General features: G+C 39.7%; 1 long non-coding RNA gene across 7 annotated transcripts in view; it reads left to right on the forward strand.

Moving 5' to 3' along the window:
* LOC140596308 (uncharacterized) overlaps positions 1 to 20,174 on the forward strand; it is a 248,193-nt gene that overhangs the window by 146,948 nt on the left and 81,071 nt on the right. For 4 of the 7 annotated variants that reach the window (XR_011998348.1, XR_011998345.1, XR_011998343.1 and 1 more), the window contains exon 3: positions 16,970 to 17,071. This is a non-coding gene — a long non-coding RNA (uncharacterized lncRNA). Of the gene's footprint in view, positions 1 to 12,428; positions 12,507 to 16,969; positions 17,072 to 20,174 lie in introns of all 7 variants that reach the window. The other 3 variants (XR_011998349.1, XR_011998347.1, XR_011998346.1) reach the window with 1 other exon arrangement.

Raw genomic sequence — 20,174 nt, forward strand, 5'->3', positions numbered from 1 at the left:
TCCTGAGACCAAAGATGCTGTTCCTGGTGGCCCAGTGGTGCTCCCTTTTCTTACGAATGTATAAAGTCACTTATCCTGCATTTACAGGTTTTTGGTGACCTCTGTTTTGAATTGGAAGACAGAATACTCAGAATGAACTGGGTTTTATTTAAGGATATAGCATGATATAAGTAAAAGTATGAGCTTTGTATTACCAAGGACCAACAGTAAAATCCCAGTCCCACAACTATACTGCATGATAACTGGGCAGATCACTTAACATCTCTTGACCTCAGGTTTTCATCCATGAAATGCAGCTGTGTCTCTCCTCAAATAGTCATGAGGATAAGATGACATCTGCAATCTAGGTACCTAGCCCAGTACTTACCACCTAAAGGTACTCAATAAAGTTCTCCCTTCTCTATGAATAGAAGCCAGTAAAACATTAAAATCCACTATATATTAGAAAAGCAGGAGAATCAATTTAGAAGTCAGAAAGTAGAATCTCTGTGTTTGAACAGGAGACTACTGTTCTAACAGTTGAAACTTGTCTAAATATCCCAGATTTTGTATTATAAGTGTGTTTAGCTCATAAGTACTCAGATCATCATTCTGCATATTAGAGCAGCCTAGGAGTTCCTGAAATTGCCTGAGGGGCACACGAGACAACTGGAGTTGTGAAAGATCTACCTCCTCAGGCCTGAAAAATATATGGGGAGGGGGTAAGAATGGAAAGGATTTGAAAATGAATGTCCTAGAGACACCCAAAGGGCCAAAGTGGTTCTGAAGAGAGGTGGGTGGAGTGGAGATGAAAGAGACTAGGTGTGGAGGCACAGGAGGGGTCAGTGAGGTTATGGAAGGGGTGGGAAGAAGTTAAAAGGTACGTATCTTTCCCAGGCTCTTTTTCCAAAACCAGCATATAAAATAATTGTAGATAGATGAGTAATATCTTGCTTTTAGGTTCATATCAGGACATTGCTTCTGTTTCATTAGTGTGGCCTTTGGAGTAGATTTGTACTCAACTAATGCATTAAAATAGGACAACAAAATGAAGTGAATTCCCTGATAGAATAAAAATTTGCTCTTGAGGCACTCTACAAGTACTTACGGAGGTACTGCTAGGTCCTGAGAGGGGATGTAAAAAAAAAAAAATTCCTTATCCTCAAGAGGTACATCCTAACTTGGAAGACAGATTAATGTAGTGAAAAAAGCAGTTCCAATTGTAGGGAAATCACCTAAGGACCATGTGGAAGAATTCAGAGGACAAAGGCCCTCTTTGCCCAGAGGGACATTCCTTCTGGAGGAAGTGGCATTTGAACTGGGGCCAGAAAAATGTGTAGAAAGAGAGGGCACAGGGAATACCTGTAGAGGAAGGATATCTGACAAAGTTTGAGAAGGAGGGAAACCGTTAAGAGTTTTCAGGGGATCACCAGAACTAGGTAAGAGGAGGCAGGGGCCAAAGTATATTTGAAGGTCTTAAATACCTGGTCCAGTACTTTTTTATTTTTTTAAGATTTTACTTATTTATTTATGAGAGACACAGAGAGAGGGAGGCAGAGACACAGGCAGAGGGAGAAGCAGGCTCCATGCAGGGAGTCCAACATGGGACTTGATCCCAGGACTCCAGGATCACGCCCTGTGCCAAGGGCAGGCACTAAACCGCTGAGCCACCCAGGCGTCCCTGGTCCAGTACTTTAGATTCTATCCTAGGGCAGAGGATGATACCACGTCCTTTAGGAAGAGAGCAGGATGTCTGGGTGTCCAGCAGCAGTAGCATGGGACACTGCAGCAGGGATAACACAGGGTATCCCTGTAGGATGTTCTTACTGGGGACATTGCCTTTTGGTTAATCACGGTTGTGGCGGTGTTTATCTTGACAGGACTTTCTCTGGGAAGCCTCCTTCCCTTCTATCATTCTTCCTGCTTCTTGTGTTCCAGAGCCTTCCTCCGGTAGAATCATCGGGGCATTAGGGGCTGCAGGACTGACTATGCAACCACAGTTACTTTAACAAGTAGATAAAGAGAGTCGTAAGAGGGCACGTCAGCATGAGGAAGGGACCTCATTCGTCTTGTTTTCTTCTGTAATTCCCAGTGCCTAGCACAGTGCCCAATCCATATGGGCACACAGTGAATATTTATTATTAAGTGAGTGGATGAGTAAGCCCCCATCCAAACTCAGGCATAGCTACCTATTTCCTTTCTCCCTTTCTGTTTACTTCCCAGGAAGGGCACCTGAAGCCCATGCTCTAATTTCTAGGTAATTTCTCCTCTGCGTGCCTTTACTCTTATTCCTAACTATAAGAGTCAGCTTTTTGAAAAGTGGTCTCATGACCACCTCCCTTGAGAATATACTAAGTTGTGTATGAAATTAGCAGCTCCACGTGAATTAAAATCTCAATAGGAGAATCCCTGAAGTGACCTGCTTTCTGGAGGAGGCCTCAGTGATTGTGATGCAGAGTGAAGTGTGAAGCCACTATGCCTCCATTGTGAGATCTGCAATTGTTTCTAAGAGCCAATTTTTTAAAAGATTTATTTATTCATTCATGAGAGCCATGGAGAGAGAGAAAGAAGCAAAGACACAGGTAGAGGGAGAGGGAGAAGCAGGCTCCATGCAGGGAGCCCGACGTGGGACTTGATCCCAGGTCTCCAGGATCACGCCCTGGGCTGAAGGCAGGCGCTAAACCACTGAGCCACCCAGGCTGCCCCAATTTCTTTGTATACACACACACACACACACACACACACACACACACACACACACACGGATATATGTGTGTATGTATCCTATACTGAAGGGCCTAAGAAGTGGCTGTTGAGGCAGTTAGCAATCCTGTGACCCTAACGTGATGCCACTGGCATCCTGCCTTCCACGGTAGTGTGGTTAAAGAACCATAGACAAGTCTGAACCCAAGGGACCCCATTGTGAGATTTGTGATTGATTTAAGGAGCAAATTTAAAATTGATCATTGTTGGTGAAATTTCTGTGCCCGCTTAAAGTGATTCTCTCCATTTGTACTTATTATCTTTATCAGCACTTTGCATCTCTCTTTTTTGTAAGTTTATTTAAGTAATCTCTACACCCAACATGGAGCTTGAACTCACAACCCTGAGATCAAGAGTCGCACGTTCTCCTGACTGAGCTAGCCAGGTGCCCCTAACTTGGCATATCTCATAATATATCTCATAAATTTTCCTTCTAGGAGAAAACAGTGGAAAACTTGTTATTAAATGAAATCTCATTGGTGTCCTTTTATAGGAGCCTGAGAAAAGGCTCTGATTTCCTAACCTCTAGCTGAGTATTTTATCCATTAGACCACTGCTTGCTAGTCAAATTTCCTTCTGAACTGAGAGTTAGGAAACATTGCAGTGAGGTTGTTTTGCCATTTATGAAATGATGATTGAGTAGGGGCTCAGGGGAGGATTGTTGATCAGCCGGGGCCTTCATGGAGGTTGACAGACTTCCTCTAGTAGCAAATGCATGGTGGGATCCTTCCTAAATTCTGAACCAAGAGGGACCTTAGAGATCATCTAAGGTAGCGTCAACTATTCGGTTTACAGATGGGATAACTGAGCTCACCAGAGAGGGCTCAGTGACTTACTGGTAAGACTAATACCCCACAGCAGGTTCCAGTCCATTGTTCACTGTGCCTCCCTGAGATCTTTTAATTAATATGCTGATGATTGACTGAAGCTAGGAAACTTGTATTGTAAAGCCACTCCGGCATAGTGAGCATACTATCTTTACAGCCTTGTGTTTATTTGGGGGTAGTTGTTGGCCTTGTGCATTCAGGGAATACAGGTCACTCCTTACCATCACTGCACTGCAGCCACCAGCCAAACTGGACTACTCCAAGTTTCCTTTCTATCATCTCTGGCCTCTGGCCTTTTTAATCTTCATACCTTCCTCTCCCTTCCAAGTTGGGGTTAAATGCCTCTCCTCAAAGTTCTCAGTTTGGACTCATCACAGGAATTGTCAGTTTGTGTCTTTCTGCCCCACTAGACTGTAAACCATGAAGTCTCATCCCATCGGAGTCTCTTCCTGGGGGAGATGTATGCACATCTCCATTACTTCATGTGTAGGTTAAAAAGACATTCAATATTATACCATACTTTTATACTTTTTAACAAAGGAATTATTTTTGTCATAAAATTATACTGTGGGCAGGAAAGCTCGAAATAAAACTTTGCAGGAGCACTTTTATTCTAGGGGGCATTATATGTGCTTCCTCAAAGAAGTGTAGCACATCATAATAAATTATCAACATTCCTCCTCATTTGTAGGTACGATTGTAGTGTGTCAGGCAAGCCCATGAGATCTGGGTTTAAGTTTTGACTTTCCCCATATGTGACTTTGAGCAAGTCAGCCCTTTTTTTCCTTTTGGTATATGAAATAAAGGAGTTAGTTATGTTAGATGGTCTTTAAGGTCTCCACAAGCTCTGGCACTTTCTGATCTGTGATTTAATTCAATAGACAGTGGTAGCGATTACCTTCTTTCTACGATACTTTCATTCTGATAACCTAATGTCTGACTAGCTGAGTCCCTGTGAGCCCCTTGGAACAAGGACTCCCAGGCTTAGCTCTCTCTTTTGGTTTCATCTTCCTCTGAGGGTCAAGAATTAAAAAAACAAATTTGAATGCTTATGGGGCCTTTGACAGGCAAATGCCCCCTTATTCAGGCACTATTCTTTTTCAAAAATAATAAGTTGAGCAGTAGGCTGTTACACAGAGAGGATTTCATAGACTCATTGGACTATGAGGGGGACCTGGAAAGCCACCCAGTTTACCTGCCCCAACTCTGGTGAGAACTAGAATGGAAACCATCCTGGATCCATGACTTACTGTCTTCATCTTAAACATCTTTTAGGAGAGTCCAAAGCCTTCTTTGGATCTACCAGGAGCTACCAGGCAGGTCTTTCTGAAAACAAGCCCAGATTCCTCAAAAGATAGCCTGGTGTGCTGTTTTCTTTCTGTTGTTACCTAACTGCAAGCTAACTGGCTGTCCATCTCGGTGGAATAATCCTGCATTTTTTTAAAGCTTTGGTGTCCAAACCTTGGCTTTAGACATTTAAAGCAATCTAATTTTCTCATTCTCTCTCTCTCTCTCTCTCTCTCTCTCTCTCTCTCCCTCTCTTTCTTTTCCACCCGTTTGGTTGGATATAGTACCATGTATTTCTATGATTCTCAACACTGCCAAAAAAGCCCCACATATGGCACATATTATATATTTTTTTTTTGGCACATATTATATAGTATGTTTTATATTTACCCTCCTACCCCTAATAGTAATAGAGACTCTGGTTGCAAATTTCTCATTCTTCTTGAAATCCCAGGCTTTCTTGACACCAGTACCCAATTTTGTGTTTAAGTGTGAATATCTTAAATATCTTAAATTGGAAGCTTATGGGAAAGTTGGGGGAAATGTTAGATCATTAAGAAAATCATGTGCTGAACCACGTGGGAGCCTCTTAAATACAACTTTGGTGGTCATGACCCTGGCCAGAAGGGGAAGCCTGTGATGTCACCCCTTCCCCGAGTCCCAGTTTCACGGATAGTATCTCTGAATGGAATTGTCTGAGGGAGATTGTTCCTTGTGAAAAGTTCACATGATGGAGTTTGAAGAGCTTGTTTCACTCAGAGCCCAGCAGGACAGAGTGGTTTGGAATGCAGCATTCAGAGTGTTCTGTTTGGCTGAAAGCTGTCACAGGGAACAAGTACTTAGCAAACAGCATGAACAAGGATTTGAACTAGAAAACGAGAAGGGCCTTGACAACATTGTAACAGTGACTTGTCTCCTCAAAAACTGCTCAGTCGTACACAAGAAGGTGATAAAGAAGACTAAAAAAATACATAAATACATTGGGGTCTCATTCAAAACAACCCAGTATAAGAGTGTCCTAATATGGGTAAAGCTTGAACAGAGGTTGCTGGGTCACTGTGACCATCTCCACTTTACTATATCTGATTGGATTTTTACCTCTTTTAAGGCAATAGCCTCAGACTAAGTCTGTGCCTACAGGATGTCCACACAACCTGTTGAAAAATAGATCGATCAATCAACCGCTTAGTCTGTTTTCACAATGCCAAATGCCTGGGTCGAATGTTCTTCTTTTTATATTTAACTGAATTAACTAAATAGACTTGTTGATAGTGGTCTTGGCTTTTCATGTTTTAAGTGGAATTTGTGTAATTTAACAAGGCTGCTCTTTCAGTATTTACATTCCCTTTGATTAAAAATCGGTTCTTCCTAGGTCTTTTTTTTTTTTTTGAGGTATAATTGACAAGTACAAATGAAAGATATTTAAAGCGTACAAGGTAATGATTTGATGTACTTACACATTGTAAATGCCTCCAGCCCTCCCCTGCCAACTCGTTAATAACCAGTTCTTCCTATTTCTTAAAATCTCTTTTTAGTACTCTAATTTCAGGTGCTGTCTGGTGCCTGAATCTTTGTGTATGATAAAATGTAGCTACCACAGGTGTGTGCAATAGTCGAAGGCTCTGTTATGATGCTATCTCCAGAAGCAATGCCACAGGAGCTCTCCTGCTTAAGGTGAAACATGGATAGAAGGACAGTATTTATTTCAGTGAGGGTTAAATTTATACCTCATTCCCCCCCTGTAACGGCTAGTGCTCTAGCAGGGATCCTGTAGTTGTTATATAAAGGGCCAAGAGAACACAGTATCCACCCTCAATACATGTTAATAGACTCAGTGGAGAGCTTTAGCGTTGTGTATGGACATACCCTGGTTCATTGACTTCAGTTTAAAAAGAGATCAAATCCAATTAGACAACCTCTTCCAAATTCAATTCACTTCAACAAACATTGTTAAGATGCAAGGCACTGTGCTACCTCATGCAAAGCATTTGGATTTTATTTTACTTTTTCGGTTTGTTGTGGCATCATGTCAGCACAAGTCAAGTTGGTAAGTATTGAGGTTTTGTTCAGAAAACTCCCAAGAATGCCTTTTCTCATTATGACTCCTGAAAATTATAGAATTCTCTTCTCTGCTTGAAAGGCCTTCATCTGGTACTCCTATTTCTTGCTTGGATGCAGACTCGGGTACTTCAGAGATGAAGACATAATGTATCAGTGCTTTGTGTCATAGCCCTTTAGTTTTTGGGGTCCTGTTGGTCTCAAGAAGAGTTAATGGATGTGCTAATTATTAGTATTTAGGTTGTTTTAATGATAGATTCTTTTCTGGAGGGTGGTTTCCAATTTTAGTGCTATTCAATGGAAACATAATGCAAGCCATGGGGCACCTGAGTGGCTCAGTTGGTTAAGGGTCCAACTCTTGATTTTGGCTCAGGTCATGATCTCAGGGTCCTGGGATGGAGCCCCTTGTCAGGCTCCCTGCTCAGAGGGCAGTCTGTTTGAAGATTCCCTCCCTCTGCCTTTACCCCCCACTTTCTGTCTCTCAAATAAATAAATCTTTAAAAAAAATAAATAATGCAAGCCACACGTGTAATTCTAAATTTTCTAGTAGCCACACTGAAGAAGTAAAAAGAAAAAGGTGAATTGATTTTAATAATGTATTTTATTTAACCTAGTATATCCAAAATATTTTCATTGTAACATGCAATCAATATAAAAATTACTGATAAGATACTTTATATTATTTTTTAAAACTTGTTCTACGTCTTGGAAATTTTATGTGTTTTGTATTTATTGTGTACCTTGAGTCAGTCTTGGCACATTTCATGTGCTCAGTAAAGTACATGTGGCTAGTGACTCATGTATTGGACAAAACACTGTCCTAAATGGCCCTAGCCTCCAAATGGGATGGAACTTATGATAACTCAAGCACACTGACTTCCCTTGAGGGATTCAACAACCATACTCAGCTCCATCCAGAATGTGAATTCCTATTGTCAGATCTGGGATCATCAACTACTTTGCTTCATGAACAGTAATTGTGATTTTTATGTTAAGTACTATTTTTTCCATTTTTTTCAAAATATGCCTACAGTCACCTATTACTCCTTGGACTTGTTTCCTAAATTACAGGACTCAAAAAGAAGGGAACCCCTTAAAGGCTGAAATAGTTTTATAGCACGGAAAAAAGGAAATACTTCCCTTAACAGTGAATGTATGATTCTCATCACCTTTGATGATCGGCAGTACTTATTGAGCAACTACCATATGTGAGGCAATGTGCTAGATGCTGTGAAAGATATATAATGATGACCAATACATGGTTCCTGGGAGGCCGGGTGGCTCAGCAGTTGAGTGCCTGCCTTTTAGCCCAGGGCATGATCCTGGAGTCCCAGGATGAGTCCCACACGGGGCTCCCTGCATGGGACCTGCTTCTCTCTCTGCCTGTGTCTCTGCCTCTCTCTGTGTGTGTCTCTCTCTCTCTTCTTTTTTTTTTTTTTAAAGATTTTATTTATTTATTCATGAGAGACAGAGAGAGAGAGAGAGAGCGGCAGAAACACAGGCAGAGGGAGAAGCAGGCTCCATGCAGGGAGCCCGATGTGGGACTTGATCCCAGGACTCCAGGATCACACCCTGGGCCAAAGGCAGGCACTAAACCACCAAGCCACCTAAGGATTCCCCTCTGTGTGTCTCTCTTGAATAAATAAATAAAATCTTTTTTTTTTAAAGACATGGTTCCTGACCTCAGGAGCTTAGATTATACTCTTGTGGGTGAGGCAGTACACAAGAATATGAATATATATGCATGTGGGCACATGCACATGTGACATGTGTGCGCATGCATCGTGCACACACAGACACTCTAAGATAAACCTGTTTTAGTGAGTGCCATATGGGTGGCATACCACTTGTATTAGGGCCACACACTAGAGAAAGTTTAATTCCAACTGAAGAGATATAGGAGCTGGTTATGGAAGAGGTTAACTGAACTGAGCCTTAAAGGATCAAATGTTTTCAAGTCAGTTAATCTAATGAATTACTCCCAACATATTATACAGAATTAAATTTGAAATCGATCCTAACAGAGTTGAAGTTCACTGATCACCTGGGGATTTTCTGCACTGAGTCAGTCTCAGGGAAATTATTTTCCACCCTCATGATGTGCCCCATGGTTGCCAGTGTCAGAGACTCCACACAGGCTAAGTTAGCTCTGACTGAACATGGCTTTTCTGGCGTTCCCTGACTACGTTGATTTCCTTTTCAAGCCAGGGCTCCAACCATAGGCTTTTTGATTAAAATTATGTACTTTGAGGTTAGACTTTCCTGTTATATAGCTACTGGTTTTCATTTCCATCATTGGCTTTGGAGGGGGGAGTAGGGAACATTTAATTAATTGTAATGATGAATTATCAGCTTTATTTGTTGAGCATTTTACAGTTTACCAAGTGTTTTTGCATAGATAGTAACACTTGATTCTTATAGTTTCTTTATCTGACACCAGTACAGGTAAGGAAACAGGCCGAGAAAGGTATCCTGATTTGACCACAGTCTTTTGGCTAGTAAGTGCTGGAGATGAATTCAGCCATGGTCTTCTGACTTCCTGGCCAGGGTCCTTACTTTGCCTTTTCCCTTGCCCTAAGTCCTATTCTTCAAGTGCTGAGAGAGAAGAATATGTAGGCTGGCTCTCTTTTAAGAAATTTAACGAACAGGGATCCCTGGGTGGCGCAGCGGTTTAGCGCCTGCCTTTGGCCCAGGGCGCGATCCTGGAGACGTTGGATCGAATCCCACGTCGGGCTCCCGGTGCATGGAGCCTGCTTTTCCCTCTGCCTATGTCTCTGCTTCTCTCTCTCTCTCTCTCTGTGTGACTATCATAAATTAAAAAAAAAAAAAAAAAGAAATTTAACGAACAAAAATCCAACCACTAACAATAGACAAATTAGGGGTTATTCACACTGCAAAACAATTATTCCATTGGTTCAAAAAGTGAGCTCCTCTGGAGGGGTTAGCATACAATTTCATTTACAACAATATCTTATGGGGATGCCTGGGTGGCTCAGCGGTTTGGCGCCTGCCTTTGGCTCAGGGCGTGATCCTGGGGTCCCGGGATCAAGTCCCACGTCGGGCTCCCTACATGGAGCCTGCTTCTCCCTCTGCCTATGTCTCTGCCTCTCTCTCTCTGTGTGTCTCATGAATAAATAAACAAAACCTTAAAAAAAAAAAACCCAAAATATCTTATGCTCGATAACTAAGGAGGGCATTTATTAGGTGAAGTAAAGTATACATAGCCCCATGGAGCACGTAGTTCTTGAAGCTGACAAGAGTATTTTCTTCATGTCAGTCTTCTATTTCCAGAAATGTGTTCTAAAACCTTTGAAATCAGTGCAGAATTTCAAATTGAGGAGTTTTTTCTTTTTTTTCCTAGGAAAATACTCTTTTTCATACTCGTCGAGTTTCCCAGGATGGAACATGTTTTATTTTCCCAACTGTAAAGTAAAAAGTAAAAACCGTTGCTCTGCCTTTAGGAAATTTCACTTCTAGCTCCTTGTTTTGGTGAAACTCCTTCTAGTTCTGTTTTCAATGGTGTTCTGAAGAATCATCAGCCTTAACAATGGTGTGGAAGAATCAGATCTGACATACAATGCAACCAATTAACAAGAAAACCCTAGAAACAGCAAAACCTACTGGCATGGGTCACAACCTTATATATTCCGTATCTTATTACCATTTGATATACATCGAGATGAGGCAAATAAGCAATTTTAATGGGAGAGAAATTAAACTTCGGCTGCATTAACTATTGACCTATAACATAACAAGAAATGTTATTCATTTTCTTCAAAACTGCAATGTTAATGTATGGTTTTCATTGGAAAATTAAGATCAGCAGATAACTACGAAAATTAGGGGAAGAGATGTACTATTAAAATGCTATGTGATTGGATTTCACTAAATGCAGTATGGTTACCTAAAAAGAACCTTCTTCTTAATTGAAAGCATTTTCAAATGATAAAAGGTAGAGTGCTGAGTAAATAATTCCGGGAAGTTTCTGTTCTGACACATAGAGGGTTTATGTGCTATTTGACCTCTTATTAGCATTCCCTAGCAAAATCCACCTCCCATATTTGGAATTCCTGGAAAGGTTTTAACTGAAATTATAGTATTTTTCTGCCCAAGAAAAGAAAGCAACATGTTTAACACAGAAGGGACTGTGGATGTAAGTTAGACTAAGTCCCAGGGATGTACCCTGTGATAACATGATTCACCTCCACTTTGATTCATATATTTATTGCTGGAAAAATTTCATATAAACTGAAAATTGTACACCAAATTTTGCTGGGGAAGGAACACTGAACCAGGAGTTGGGAGACTAGGTTGTCAATCCTAACTTGCTCTGTCTTCTCTGGGCTTTAGTTTCCTCATGTGTAAAATGAGGGGAAGCACTATCTTTCTTTTTTTCTCTCTAGCTTTATTGAGGTATAATTGACAAATAAAATTGTAAGATATTTAAAGCGTACAACCTGATGATTGTATATACTGTGAAAGGGTTATGTATATACTGTGAAAGGGTTCCCCCCACCTCATCGAGTTAATTAACACATCCATTACCTCACTTATGTGCCTTTATTTTTTATGCTGAGAACATTTAAGTTCTACTGTCTTAGGTAATTTCAATTATACAATATGATGTTATCAACTCTAGTCGCCGCATGTTATCAACTGTTGTCACAGTGTACAACCTCTTTTTTATTTTTTAATTAATTAATTAATTTTTAAAGATTTTATTTATTTATTCCTGAAAGACACACAGAGAGAGGCAGAGGCACAGGTAAAGGGAGAAGCAGGCTCCATGCAGGGGAGCCCGATGTGGGACTCGATCCCAGGTCTCCGGGATCACGCCCTGAGCCAAAGGCAGACGCTCAACCACTGAGCCACCCAGTGTCCCTACAACCTCTTTTTTAAGCTCTAAATTCTACCTCTTCTTTGCTTCCATGCTACTACATGCAATACACTACTTATTCCTTGGTCATGTGATGAACACTCCTTCAGGTTCACAATTGGAGTAAAAATGCTGCTTTGGAGAAACTTGCCATAGTAACTAAATTTCCATTGAGAAAACAGAATCATGAAAGGGCAACATTTCCTATGTAGTCTTATCCCTCAGATGCCCTTGGACTATATGGCACTTGCATATATTAGTGATGCAAATCTGGGAGAAGAACAAGACCAAGATGTTATGACCAAGACACTCAATTTGCATTGGAATGTCCCATGCAAACAGCACATCAGAACTCATGAAGTGGCATTTGGCTTGAACTCTTGGAAGGCATGCCAATCTACAAAGAATCCAAACGGCAAATGTTGGGATGAGAGCGGTCCATTGTTCTTCTCTAAATGCAACTTGATACTGAATCTGAAGAGATTGGAAAAAAGTATGAATTTGATCATTTAACTAAAGTCATTTCCTCTCTGTGGGCACCAGTGACCTCATCTATAATACAAGGGCATAAAACTTGGACATAGACCTTCCAACTCTAACATTCTGTCTTTCTGTTTGAATTTTTTTTTTTTTTACAGGAGTGGGTTTAACACTTGTGTTGGAGGGAAACGAGAAAGCAACTTCTGAGTTGAGAGAGAGTTCTGAAAGAATCAAAGGTTCGAAGATAGACTTCATTGCATTTCCAGTTTTGTCCACTGTTTGTTGCCGTTTTTCTCTCAGGTTAAAAGACTAACAAAAGATACTATATGTCCCTGTGTGTTAGTGGGGTATTAAGCCAGTAATGAGAAAAGTGAGTTCTGGCTTTTGGACTCCTGTCTCCATCTCTGTCTTCCTTTTCTGGCCTCTGGTCATCTCATTGCCATCTTGCAAAGCTGCTGCAAGGATCAAATACATCATCATGTCTCCTAAACGCTTGCTGTTCAGAGGGCAGGGTGCTAGTGACATGAGGGCAAAGTGAATGCTGCATTACCAATTTTATTTATTTAACTTAACAAAAACTTATATAAAGCTAATTTTTGCCAGGTATTCTTCTAAGAGTTACAAATATTAACTCATTTAATTTTTATAACATGGATTATAAATTAGGACCTAATACCATCCCCTATTTTTACAGAGGAGGAAATCGAGGCACAGAGAGGTTAACTACATTGGCCTAAGGTCACACAGCTGGTAACAGCAGAAATTAAAACCCAAGCAGTGTGGGGCATCTGGCTGGCTCAGTTGGTGGAGCCTGTGATTCTTGATCTTGAGGTCATGAGTTCGAGCCCCATGTTGAAGGTAGCGATTACTTTAAAAAACTAAAAACTTTAAAAGCAAAACAAAACTAAAATCTGAGCAGTCTGGCTCCACAATCTATGCTTCGAACCTCTATGCTCATGGGATACCAAGTTGTCTGGTATAATTTCTCCATGTGCCTAACTCTGAAAGTGCAGTAGGTTTTGTGAATAACCTGCAGGCCTCAGCAATTGGACAGCCCCATGGCCTTCCCGGTCCTGACAACCTGATTTAGACCTAGATCCCAGGAATGTTACATTTCCCCAGTCCTGGGTTTACCACGGTCATACTCTTTCCACCCTTCACACACTGGGATTTTGTGTTCTCTGAGCTCTGTCCTATAGGTTTTCCTAAGTTCTCAGACTATCTACAGAATAGCAGATGTTCCTGTAAGCCTGTTGGTTTATTCAAATAGCCAGTAAATTGAATGAGGAAAGACAGTCACGTCAATAATAGCTTTTGTTTATTGAACAATTACTATGTGCTCGTGCACTGAGATAAACTCTTTGCATGCGTTATCTCATAATCCTCCCATTAAACTTATGAGATGGCTTCTGTTATTATCCTCATTTTACAGATGGAAAAAGGCAAAGCTCACACAGGCTGAGTAACTAGCCCAAGGTCACACTTTTAAGTACCCGGTAGAGCCAGAATTTTGAATTGGGCCTTATCTGACCCAAAGCTCTTGGGTTTAGCAATTACTTTATACTGCCTCTATCATTTTTCTAGGACTATCCAGCCAATTCCACATGTACATTCTGCAGCTGTTTGTCCATGTGATTATTGATATGCTCCATTTTGCCTTATCGGGTCACAATTTTAATACAAGGATACCATTCTCCTATAATATCACAAACTGTTTTGGGATTATAAGGGAGTGTTTGCCTTGACCATAACTGGGCACCCTGTGTAATGGATCTTCACAAGGGTCACCTTGTCTTAGAGAAGTTATGAAAAGAGACCGTGAGAGGATTTAACTAGGCCAAGGGGATGAGGACATGCCACATATCATACTCCTTGGATTTTTTGAAGGGGAAACTTGGGTCTGCTGTTGCAGTGGACCTGGATAGAAAGGGAATAAGAATGTCATGAATAAAATATAGGAATTGTTATTATAACAGATGGAAACATCTCTTGGGCTTGTGATTATACAATATTCTCCCCTTTTTTTCCTGTTTGGAGACTAAATGATTGCTGTTCTCAAATGTGGTTTGATTTGAAAGCAACTGAGACGATACTAAAGCTATGGATGATGCTAAAATTATCCATACAAGAAGGCTAAATTAACCAAACCATACTTTAAACCCCATTTGACTTTATTAATCTTTGCAACTCAAGTGACACTCCCAATCAGAAGGGATTCTCTGTGCCTTGGGTCTGACTCTAATTGCCAGTTAATAAAAATTCCAGTGTATCCTTAATCAGCCAATTAACTGACCTAACAATTATAATAGGGAGAGAAGGTGGGAGGGGTCGAGACTGGGAATAACAGATCCGCCAAGGTGGAGTAGAATTCTTCAGAGGTTAATGGTGGACACTCTTTAAAGTAAAAGGATTTTCTTCTACCTTGATAGGTTCCTGTTTTTCTTTCCTTTCTATCTTCCCTGATGTTTGTAATTGTTGGAACTCCTAATTGGCTGATTAGCTAATTATGAGAAGGGGTGGAGAATGGCTTAAAGATGTATAGAGTGTGTATTTTTTTTTAAAAAAACATGGTTCTTTATTCTCTGAAAAAATATTTATGTGAAAATAGTTCACTGCAGTTCATTACTATATGAAATTTAGAGCATCTTTTTAACTGTCACAGTTGCCTCCTAATTTATAAATCCCATAACCTCAACATGTAAAATGAGATTGAAATATAAGATAAAATATCTGACATTAGGGAAGCCAGTTTATTTTTTTACTTGAACATATGCATCTTCACAAAAATTTTAAATAATGGTAAAACAGAAACTGTCGTGATTCAAATACTATAATATTGGGGCAGAATTATGCTTTTATTTGTACACTGAAAATTGTAGTACATCAGGAGTCCTGCAAAAAGTGTACAGGTAGGTAAAATGCTCTTCTAAATTATCATTTACCATTTTACAAATATTCTCAGAAGTTGATAAGATAAACAGTTGAGGATAAAAAGAACCAATTTTGCTCCAAGAAACTCTCAGTTGCTGGGGTTTTCCTTGGCAGATGCAAGCACATTGTTTTTTATATATTTGCTGACAGTAAATTATGGAAAGCTACCAGAGGAAGGAATCTCAAGGTAGATCTGCTAAACCTGCTCAAGCCCCAATCCCAGAGTTGTAAAGCACTCTTTAAGATTTATGAATTATATGTAATAATTGAGTCCTTTTATCACTATCCGTCTAGACTTTTGTCACTGGGGCATGGAAAGAGAGCATTTTAGAATGGGAAGGAACCTTAGAGATCACCTACTTCTGCCTTCTGGTTGAACAGAAGAGGACTGAGTCCCAGAGAGAGGAAGAGACTTACCTAAGGTCTCAGGAAATGTTCTTGCTGAGCTGGGAGCAGGTCTCCAGATTCCCAGTCCTGTGTTGTTTCCTTTCTTTCTATTTTACCTTAAAAAAAAAAAAGATACAGAAGGCCAGGGGGCAAATGCCAACCTCCATATTCTGTTATAATGCAAAATATGTTGCATTCCGAGGCTGGTTTCCTTCATATTTTAATCATTCCTCCATGGCCAACTCAGAAGGCATATGTCTTAGTTTTATTCTTCTGAGTCCCATCCCTCTTTCACTAATGCATTATTAACATGTCTTCTTCCTGTCCTGAAATGTTCTCAGGGGGAATAACTGGGTCCTGATTTTGGAGGTGGAAATGACTGTGGGATCTATTCCTTTTAGTCTGATGGCTAGGAAGTGCTGCCCTCTCAGTTCTCCCAAGATCCTGCCTAAAAGGATTGTTCAAAATAGTTCTCTTAGGCTGTTGTTAAGAAATTCCACTCGGCCCTGCAATGTATAGGTATCTTGATTTTTCTGTGTCTTTTCTGTTCAGAGGGAGAGGGTGTTTGTTTTTTTGTATTCTCAGCTTTTCGTTGTGTTTTGTTTTCAATCTTTAGGCTTTAAAATTTATTTGTGTAGAGACTTCTCTTATTTTTCTTACTGAGGGCTAGTTTCCCTTGAGCTTGTAAATTGCTTGTAAATCAAGATCTGATTAGGAAGTAATATATTCATCTGTAACTCCTGCATAAAAGTTATTCAAGTATTGTGACAAAATAAGTGTTGTTTACTTTATACATTTTCTGCAAATTCTAAAGATTTCGTCTAACTTAAAGGCTCTCATGGAATCTCGGGGATTGTGGCTTGCCCACTGAGAGTATAAAGGCTTGCTAAATTAAGTTGATTTGCCTGTGAAAGAAATGCTTCCATTATTCATGTCAGAAGCCTGTCACATCAAATTGAGGGAGTAGAGAAAACCCTTTTTTATCAACATTTAGAACCAAGAAAAACCAACCATTGAGGGCCTGAATTTCAATTGGGGAAAAAGTCAGGCTGAAAGCAGGGTTCAAAAAAAAAAAAAAAAAAGAAAGAAAAAAAGGGCTGGGTATTTGTCTAATGTTGAAAATCAGTAGAGGAGATTGATTTAACTTTGGCCGAAACTTTTTATATAGACAGACAGAATGAAACTTCTTAAAGCAGCAAGTAGTACATACAATCTTGGTGTCTTTCATGTGTAAACTTGTCAAAAGTAGTTAAGCTAATTCAAATTTAAATCTCCTTGAATTCCTATTCTTGGACACTTAATTTGTTTATTTTAAAGGATTTAGGAATGCATTTCTTGGGGGTTACTTTTCAAACGTCGATGAATGTATTTTGTTTTTCAGGGTTCAAGATTATAGGCTCTGGTGTGTGATTAGAAGTTATATTAATAAGAGAAGGAAGACAGGCTGGTCAAGGACCAGCCCCCCCGCCCTTGTTTGTATCAGGTATGTGGGCATTTGTCTCCCTGTGGATGTATTGTATACATGCACACACACACACACACACACACACACACACACACACACCTAACTTCAAATGAAAAACAGGTCATTAAGAGAATAACAGAACTTGGAACAGTAAGGGGAGGACCATTTCCCAAGACAAAATATCCTCATGCAATTTTAGTTTAGGAGGATTCTCTCGTGTTTGCCAGGATAGTTGACTTTGTTAAATTTTAAGTTTTTGAAAGACAATTATAACATAGGAAAAATTATTTGATTATTTATGTGATGAAATCTGATTCTCACTTTTTTTTTTGCAATATTTGATTTCTGTTAGCCTATGCATTTCAAGTGGTTGCATGCCCCAGTGAAGTCAATCACAAGAACAAAGTTTCTTACTTTTGTGGAATTAATCCTTACCAGCCCTCCTTTACCTTGAATATGTCTCCAACATTATTATCCAAGTGATACTCTTCTAATAGCAATTTTTATCTGATTTACAAAAAACATCTTTTGGGCTACTGAAAAAATGTTGAACATCATTTTCTGTATTTCTTAGATACATTTTTGCAGCTTTTAACCTAAATTTTGCACCAAGAAAATTGCTCCAAGAATAAAAAATAGGGCAGTTTAAACTGTTTGAAGGGATTCCTGCTTCCCGCCACCCCCCTTCTTAAAAAATGAGGCCTGAAATCCTGTTAACGAAGAGGACTGAATCTTTTTTTTTCTCTCTCTCTCTTTTTTTTTTTTTTGGTGGGAGGTTCGGCAGCACTTCAATCCTAAATTGAATTTTATGCTTAATTGATATTTGTGTCTAGTGGAAATAAGAGTTGGTTTGTGGTGCTCCCGTACAAAAGTAATTACTTCTCCGATTGACTGCAAATATGTGCAGGTTGTAGATGGGGGGGCAATGAATGAAATAGAGAGGCGATTGTACTGTGGAGGGCTGGAGAAGACAAGGATTAATGGTGAGCAGAATTGTAGTTTGGTGTTCTTTCAGGAACGTTACAATCTCTCTGAGAGTGAATGCGGCTAACGAGGAACCTATGGGGCAGAGGGCTGGAATGGGGTGGAGGCGGGGTGTGTGGGGGGTTGTGAACTGGTAAAAACAGAGAACCATGTCAAAGGAGGAATTGAATGTCTAACTTATGTGTATTTACAAAAGTACAAAACAAACAAAATAACAACAACAACAACAAAAACCTTTCTAATTTGACCTGTGCTTTTTTAGATCACGAAACCACCAGAGGTCATTGCTTATTGTGCAAAAAAACCAGCCCCTACTGGCTGGCTGTTTCCAACCATCAGAATATAGATTATTGTCTGGTGAAGCAATCGAAATGGGTATGCAACAGGCACTGAGGATGGCCCTAGTGAACTCCTCAAGTTTTACATTGGTTTTTCCTCTCAGGAGAGGTTATCGTTTTTTAGGCAATTTGCAAATGCTGAGAGTGTGGGTTTTTTTAGTGAATGCAATTTGAAATATGTAGAATCAGGAAATGATGGCTTGATAGAATTGGGAGATGTTTAGGAGTTGGATAGAGTTAACCAGGTCTTACAGATGAGAAAACTGGAACCTCAAGGGGAAAAGGAACAGAGTTAGCATCAGAACCTTGTTTTTTTCATCCCCAGGTCAATGAAATTCTCACTAGTTTACGCAGGACTAACAGGTGCAGTTTTCCTCCACTTGCCCAAAAATACTGAGATGGACCATATTAAATAGAATTTAAAGACCTCTGCAACTCCTAATCCCAGAGATAGCCATTTACAGCTAAGTGTATTTCTTCTGCACTCCTCTCCCCTAATACAAATATAAGCGTCATTATTTTACTTTGGGTTTTTCACATTTTCATGCTTGTTTCATATATATATATATTTTTTATATATAATGCATAATATTTTTCTCCTCGTGATCCAGTAGATCTTCCAATGTATATTACTTTTAGTCAATATGATTATAATAATTAATACACATACATTATCAAAGCACATGGACATTGCAAAAAAAAAAAACCTCTGCAAAATCACATGCAACAGAAAATGAAACTCTCTCCACCTTCCCCAACTTTATAACCCTATTCCACTAAATTCCCACTAGTAGCTAGTGTATACCCTTCAAGCTCTAATCACAAAGTGCCCACATTTAAAATTTATTACAGCTAGGGGATCCCGGGGTGGCTCAGCGGTTTAGCACCTGCCTTGGGCCCAGGGTGTGATCCTGGAGTCCTGGGATCAAGTCCCACTTCGGGCTCCCTGCATGGAGCCTGCTTCTCCCTCTGCCTATGTCTCTGCCTCTCTCTCTCTCTCTCTCTCTCTCTCTCTCTCTGTGTCTTTCATGAATAAATAAACTCTTAAAAAATTATTATAGATAGGGATCAGACTTTGCACAGAACTCTGTAACTTGATTTTTTCACTCCATAACATCTTGTGAACTTTTTTTATGTGAGCACAAATAAATCCACCTTACCTTTTTAAGGGTTCCATAAAATTGAATTGTATTGATTCTGATGAAATTGAGTATCCTTTTGTTTCTTGATACTTTGTTGGTTTCTTTTTTTTTAATTTTATTTTTATTTTTTACTTTATTTTTTACTTTGTTGGTTTCTGCTGTGAACTCCCTGTTGATGGTTTTTCTGTTGCTGTTATTTCAAAATTGATACATAGAAACTTTCTGCATTGTATAGCTAGTAACTGTCATAAACATTGCAAATATCTACTCCTGTTTGTCCTTTTTTTGCATATTTGTTTCTGGTGTCTTTTTAATTTCTATACAAAAGTTTTAAGTTTTTTTTTTTTTTTTTAAATTTTTATTTATTTATGATAGTCACACACAGAGAGAGAGAGAGGCAGAGACACAGGCAGAGACACAGGCAGAGGGAGAAGCAGGCTCCATGCACCGGGAGCCCGACGTGGGATTCGATCCTGGGTCTCCAGGATCACGCCCTGGGCCAAAGGCAGGCGCCAAACCGCCGCACCACCCAGGGATCCCAAAAGTTTTAAGTTTTGACATAAGCGAAGCTGTTAGGTTTTTCCTTGTTATTTCCTGGCCCTGATGTCAAGCAAAGAAAGACCTTCCAATCCATGATTAAAAACAAAACACAAAGAT

The sequence above is a fragment of the Vulpes vulpes genome, chromosome X (assembly GCF_048418805.1).
Source record: "Vulpes vulpes isolate BD-2025 chromosome X, VulVul3, whole genome shotgun sequence".
NCBI classification, from domain to species: domain Eukaryota; kingdom Metazoa; phylum Chordata; class Mammalia; order Carnivora; family Canidae; genus Vulpes; species Vulpes vulpes.